Consider the following 7,387-nt stretch of genomic DNA (forward strand, 5'->3'; position numbering starts at 1 on the left):
GAAGGGTAATTGCTTCTGACCATGGTGGTGTGGGACCTATGGCTGATGTACCTCCTTTCCAATGGTAATAGCGAGAAGAGAGCATGGCCTGGATGGTGAGGGTCTTTGATGATGGACGCTGTTTTCTTGTGGCAGTGCTCAATGGTGGTGAGGGCTTTGCCTATGATGGACTGGGCTGTAGTCAGTTCTTTGTTTGTCTGGGATTCAAGGGTCCTCTGTGAAACAGAGTACCTGAGCCCGAACCTGGTTAAGAACCTAAAATGGGTTGGAGCCAATATTGGTGCGCAAAGGTTTGTATTTTTGGAAGAAAACAGGACAGAGTAAAAGAAAGGCACACAAAACAGAATGAAGTAAAATGTGCTGAAAAATAACACATGTAATTTAATGCAGATAGGAGTGAGGTGTTGCACTTTCGGAGGACAAACAATGGTAGGAGTTACACAGTGAATGATAAGGCTCTGAAGTGTGCGGTTAAACAAAGGGATCAGGGCATACAGATCCACATTTCCTTGAAAGTGGCATGAAAGGTAGATAGGATCATAAAGAGAGCTTTTGGCACATTGACTTTCATAAATCAAAGTATTGAGCACAGGAATTGGGATATAATGTTGAAGTTGTCAAGATATTGGTGAGGCCAAATTTGGAGCACTGTGTGTAGTTCTGGTCACCTACCTACCTAAGCATAACAGAATACAGAAATTTACAAGGATGTTGCTGGGACTTAAACTGAGATATAGGGAAAGATTCAGTAGGTTAGGACTTCATTCCCTGGAACACAAGAGAATGAAGGAGATCTTACAGAGTTTACAAAACTATGAGGTGTATAGATAGGATGAATACATGCAGGATTTTTCTCCTCAAGCTGGATGAGACTAGAGCTTAGAAGTCATAAGTTTAGGGTGCAAATTCATGTATTTGAAAGGAATTTGAGGGGAAAATTCTTCAGTTCAAAGATGGTATGACAGTTAAACAAACTGCCAGCAGATATAGTAAGTGTGGGATCAATTGTATCAATTAAGAGAAGATGGAATGGGTATATGAATGGACAGGGGTTTGGAGGGTTATGGTCTGGGTGCAGGCAGGTGTGACGCGGCAGAAGATCAGATTGGCACAGACCAGATGGCCCAAAGGGCCTGCCTCTATGCTGTAGTACTCTGGGACTTCTAATATTGTGTCGGGAAAAAAAAGAAGAATCACATGGCTGGGAAAATTAAATCTGATGTGTATCAAAATGCATGCTTATTGATGCAAGGAATGCTGAAAATAACATTGACACGGTCTAAGTGCAAGATTCCACATATGGTTGTGATAAACTACTTATTGACCAGAAGCCTAGCTTAAACATTGCAGAAGTGGGGTTTTAGATAATATTGACTCCAAGGTATTTCAGAGGGACAAAGGAAAAGCCTCCATTTTTTACTATGGCATATTGAATACAACTGGCTATTTCTTGTAGCAGATATCTGATAAAATGATAAAAGCTAAAGACCATTTTTTTTCTAATATCTAAAGGTTTTAATTCAAAGGCTGTTGAATAGCTTATCTATAGCTTATCTGTTTGTTGATCCATTGTCTTTTGGTACCCCAGCCCATGGATTAATATGCTGGTCCAAGGAGGCATGCAATTGGAAACATTTCTACACAATGATAACATATGTGGGGATTCAAAGAATGAATCAATTCAGACAAAGAAACAGAAAAGGTGTATCTTAAATATTGTGGATATCTAGAAATCTTCATCATTGTCACATTTAATTTTCACTTGGGAATTGGACTGATGAATAGACGGAATAAAGTCTCACTAACTTGTTTTTTTTAAATCCAAAATCTGTTACTTTATTGAACACGGTGGGAAAAGTTATTTGTATGTATATAAAAACCATTGTCAAGTATCACATAACATACATTTCAAAAATAGGAGAATGTGATCTTGAAAGCTTGAAGAGACCACAATCTGTGTGGATCAGATATAACATCTCCTCCTCACAACAATTAACACTGGCGCACCTCAAGGATGTGTGCTTAGCCCATTGCTCTAATCTCTCTGCACCTAGAACTATGTGGCTAGGCACAGCTCGGTCACCATCAATGCACTTGCCATCGTTGGCAGAATTTCAGATGGTGGCAAGGAGGTGCACAGGAATGAGATGGATCAGCTAGTTGAGTGGTATTGCAACAAGAATGTTACACTCAACATCAGTAAGATCAAGAAATTGATAGTGGACTTCAGGAAGGGGAAGTCAAAGTAACACACACCTGCTCACATCGAGGGATCAATAGTGGAACGGATGAGCAGTTTTAAGTTCCTGGGTGTCAACATCTCTGAGGGTCTATCCTGGGTCCATAACATTGATGCAATTATAAAGAAGGCATGACTGCGACTATATTCCATTAGGTATTTGAGGAGACTTGGTATGGCACCAAAGAGACTCGCAAATTTCTACAGATGTACCATGGAGAGCATTCTAGCTGGTTGCATCACCATCTGTGGAGGGGTCACTGAACAGGATCAGGAAAAGGGTTGCGAGCTTGGCTAACTCCATGATGGGCACTAGCCTCCCCAGCACTGAGGACATCTTCAAAATCCCCATCTCCCAGGATGTGTCCTCTTATCATTGCTACCATCAAGGACCTTAAAACACTCAATGTTCTTCCCCTCCACCATTAGGTTTCTGAATGGACATTGAACCCTTGTACATCTGCTCTCTTTTTGCACTACTTACTTAATTTGAAGTCTACAAATATATATATTATTGAAATTTGTAGTTTTTTATTATTACGTATTCCATTGCACTGTTACTGCAAAACAACAAATTTCACGACATATGCCAGTGATATTAAACCTGATTCTGATTCTAATCCATATCCAATTGACAAAAGGATTGGAGGCTGAGAAATTAATGAGTGGGTGTTTTTCGACCAGAGTACAAATTGAGATCTTTTAAAGATCAGGTATGTGGAAAATTGTATGAAATTCTGGAAGAATTGTTTGGAAGAATGTTAAGGGCATAGTGATAAAATGCAAGAAATCAACCAGTTGTGCAGATAAGCTGCAAAAAATAAGATTACTCTCGAATCAGAAAAGGCTTAAGGGTGGCCTGTCGAATATTCAAATCTAATGAGCCTAATGAAGCACTTGAAAGAAAATTTCCTTTGCCAAGTACAATGAGAGTGCCAGATTAAAAGACATGGGTACGGGGTTAAAATAATATTTCATCCTACACAAGATAGTTAATATCTGGACACCACAGCTGATGTGTGGTGACTAAATTTCTAATGAAATTAACAACTTTTGATTTGGGTTAATTTAGAGCAGGGGTTCCCAACCTTTTTTATTCCATGGACCACTACCATCAACCAAGGGGTCCACAGATCCCAGGTTGGGAACCCCTGATTTAAAGGGTTTGGGGCTTTAAACAAAAAAAAAGGAAGGATTTTAAGGATTAGTTCATGGATAATAGGCTGAAGGGGATTTCGTGCAGCTACTCTGGATTTGGTAAACATCTCGAAGGAAGAAGATACTAAGCTTTTTGATGCTTATTGTGTTTTTTATTGCATCTGGAGTTGCATTCATTTTGTTCTCCTTTACACTGAAGAATGACAATAAGCAATCTTGAATCTTAAAATCTTTATCTGAATCACTAGACAGCTTTTCTTACTTGCATACCTCTGCCCTGAAGTTATTTTACATTGCACTTGTGTAACATTTACTCTAACTGAAATGAGGATCAAATTGAAAAACAGGAGCAGTGCCTGACCTCAAAATAATTTTCATTTCAAAGACACATTATAAATTGAGAATCTTTCTGTTCAACAGAATTTTGAAAGTAGAATCAGGGAAGTAATGTGTGCATTTTCTAATGAACCTCTAGCTGCTATTTGATCTTTTCTTTCCATTAATAATACTATTTAAAAATCCATCCAACAGCAGCCACTGACCTATATTACTACCTCTGAGCCCTGATGAAATGACAGTGAGCTTGCCAGAATGCCTTGTCTGCTGATCGAGCAACACTCTCAGTTGCATAACTGATATGTTATAAATGATAATTTTGAAAAGTTATTGGCAGTAATTCCAATATTAATTTACTGAGACTGAGTTTACCTGTAACTGTTTTGGCTCCTTGTTTTCCAATTATTGTCCAAACCAAAACGAAGTTGGAAGTGCTGGAAGATTTGAGCAAGTCGAGCAGCATTTGTCGAAAGAGCAACCAATCAAAGTGTTACATCTGGGACTATTCTGTGGAAATAGAGGGAGAGTGGAGAGTTTAAACTTTTCAAAACAGATAAGCTTTATTTGTCACATAAATGTCAAAGCATACAGTGAAATAAGTCATTTATTTGAATGACCAACACCGTCTGAAGAAGTGCTGGGAGCAAATGCAAGTGTTACTGTGCTTCCAGCACCAACACAGCATGCCCATAACTCACTAACCCTAACTGTACATCTTTGGAATGTGGGAGGAAACTGGAGCACTTGGAGGAAACCCATGCAATCACAGGGGAACATACAATGTTCTTACAGTGGTGGGAATTGAACTCTGATTGCTGGCACTGTAAAGCATTACACTAATCACTACACTACCATCTCGCCCCAACACATGTCAGGTTAAAGACTACGTGGAGACAGATCAGGTGGTAAGTTGCATGAGTACTGTTGGCTAGTGAGGCATTTTAAAGAAACAGGATGAAAGGAGAACATAAGTATTATAATGAGAAACAATGTAATGATATCTAAACAGAGCTGATTGAAGCACAGTTGGGAATTGGAACACCATGTAGAAGATTTTGGACTATATTCTGGGGCAGGATGTTGGGCTTGGTTAATTTATAACTAAGTTGTTTTGAAGATTATTTTCATCTTCTGATTTATTTCACTTTGGATGGTCAGTATGAATATCTTCACCAAATGCATTAAAGAGCAAAAGGAAATGTAAATGATGGTATTCCAAGATGAAGAACCATTGGAAGGAGCTGGTTGTGGATTACAGGAGGAATGGAGACAGGCTAACCTATTGACATCAATGGATCTGGGGTTGAGAGGGTAAACAGATTTAAGTTGCTCAGCATCCACATCACCGAGGACCTCATGTGGTCTGTACACACCAGCTGTATGGTGAAAAAGGCACAACAGCGCTTATTTCACCTCAGACAGTTGAGAAACTTTGGTATGGGCCCCCAGATCCTCAGAATTTTCGACAGGGACACAATTGAGAGCATCCTGACTGGCTGCATCACTGCCTGGTATGGGAACTGTACCTCCCTTAATTGCAGGACTCTGCAGAGAGTGGTGCGGACATCTGTAGTTGTGAACTCCCCATGATTCAGGACATTTACAAAGACAGGTGTGAAAAAAGGTCCAAAGGATCACTGGGGACCAGAGTCACCCCAACCACAAACTATTCCAGCTGCAACCATCCAGCAAATGGTACCACAGCATAAAAGCCAGGACCAACAGACTTCCATCAGGCTATCAGACTGCTTAACTCACACTGATTTGAGTGTATTTCTATGTTACATTGACTGTTCTATTTATTGTAAATCACTAAGATTGCACATTGCACATTTAGACAGAGACATAATGTAAAGATTTTTACTTCTCATGTATGTGGAGGATGTAAGAAATAAAGTCAATTCAATTCAAGTTAGTGGTAAAGTTCAGTTCCTTGTGAAAGAAAACAATAGTTTGGGATTACTGGCATGTATCTTCATTTTGATAAGGAGATATATAAGGAGGTAGTCGCCTTTTTTCTCACTGTCCTGACACAAATTTCCCCAAATTAGATAGGCATGGGAAATAGATCCAATTTGATGAACAGTATTATCTGATTAATATTTTGCAGTGAAAACCTTGTTTAATGGATTAAGGTGCTGATGATCTCATTTTGATGGTGCTTTTCATGGGCTGTTTTTTAATCTAAAACTGCTCTTGGTAATTAATGATCACGGCCCTTCATTTTGGAGAGCTGCTTGTTCCATATGCTTTCTTCCCCTTTTGTAAAAAGTGCAGCGATGGCGTCTTTAAATGATTTCCAAGGACATCGGGAATCCAGGGAAAAAATGTCAGTGTGCAGGAGGACACATAACATCTTGATTCAGCTCTGTAAACTGAATCACATTGTTGGAGAGCTGTGACATTCGTTGTGTAGTCCCATTGTAAAAAAATACACAGTGCCGTACTGTTCAATTTATTTAGTTTTTAAAAATTTATTTAGAGATACTTCATGATAACAGCTCCTTCTGATCCAACGAGCCCATGCCATACATTTTTGGAAGGTAGGAGAAAACTGGAGCACTTGGAGGAAATCTATACTACTATGGGGAGAACATACAGACTCCTTAAAGACAGTGGCAGGAACTGAACCTGTCACTGGTACTGTAAAAATGTTACGCGGATCGCTATGCTAGTATGCTGCCCTGTGATATGTTATACCTGATCATAATGACATATGATGTAGAAATAGTTAGAGTTTGTCTCAAAATGTTTAATTTGATTTAATATATTTGGTAGCAGCTAGAATTAGAAAATTCTGGACTGTTGCTTGATATGTTATGAACCTCACTCAGAATATTGACTGATTTTTAAATCAATTTTTTGCACCACATGAAATGTGATTATCTCCAGAATAAATTGCTTCAGTTTATACATGAAAAAAATGCTTCACACAGCTGAATCCAGGACTCTACTTGGGCTTTGAATCTTTTCAGCGTAGTTGCATGGCATAAACTGAACAAATGGCATTGAAGCATTAACTTGCTTTAAGGTGCATGCAATGTGAAGTACAACGGACACACGGGTAAGTGAACCATATGTATTCCATATTTAGATAAATCATTGGAACTTGAAATGAGAATTTTACCTTTTGATTTCCAGTGACCCAAAGCATTTGTGATGTAAGTTCACCATTGCACTTAGTACACACGTTTGAAGTAGGCTGCTGTGGGTTTATTGTGTTCACTCTCCAGAAGTGGCTGTGTGACCTTGGCTTCACTAGAAGAGAGATCAAGTCAACCAGCAGGGCTGTAGCTGAGGCAGCAGAGACAGGATCAGCATGGGTGTGGACCAAGTATGTCCAGAGGGGCAGATAGTCAGACAGTGTATACATATCTTGCAAACCCTTCAGTAGTTGTATAGACACCTGAAGAGCAGACTATCTGTTGGATGGAAGCGACCAACAACTCTGATAGAAGCGGATGCCAAGTTTTTAAGCTCACCAGTGGGAGGTGGTGCTTTAGCACTGCTGGCCCACCACCTCGAGGGAGTCTTGATCATAAGCGGGCCGAAACTCCTGAAGACAGGTGGCAGATCAACTGATGATCCCACTGGTGATAGTACAGGACAGTTAACATCTTAGTCCACATGTATTTTTAACTCACCAAAAGACGA

Source organism: Mobula hypostoma, chromosome 6 (assembly GCF_963921235.1).
Source record: "Mobula hypostoma chromosome 6, sMobHyp1.1, whole genome shotgun sequence".
NCBI lineage: Eukaryota > Metazoa > Chordata > Chondrichthyes > Myliobatiformes > Myliobatidae > Mobula > Mobula hypostoma.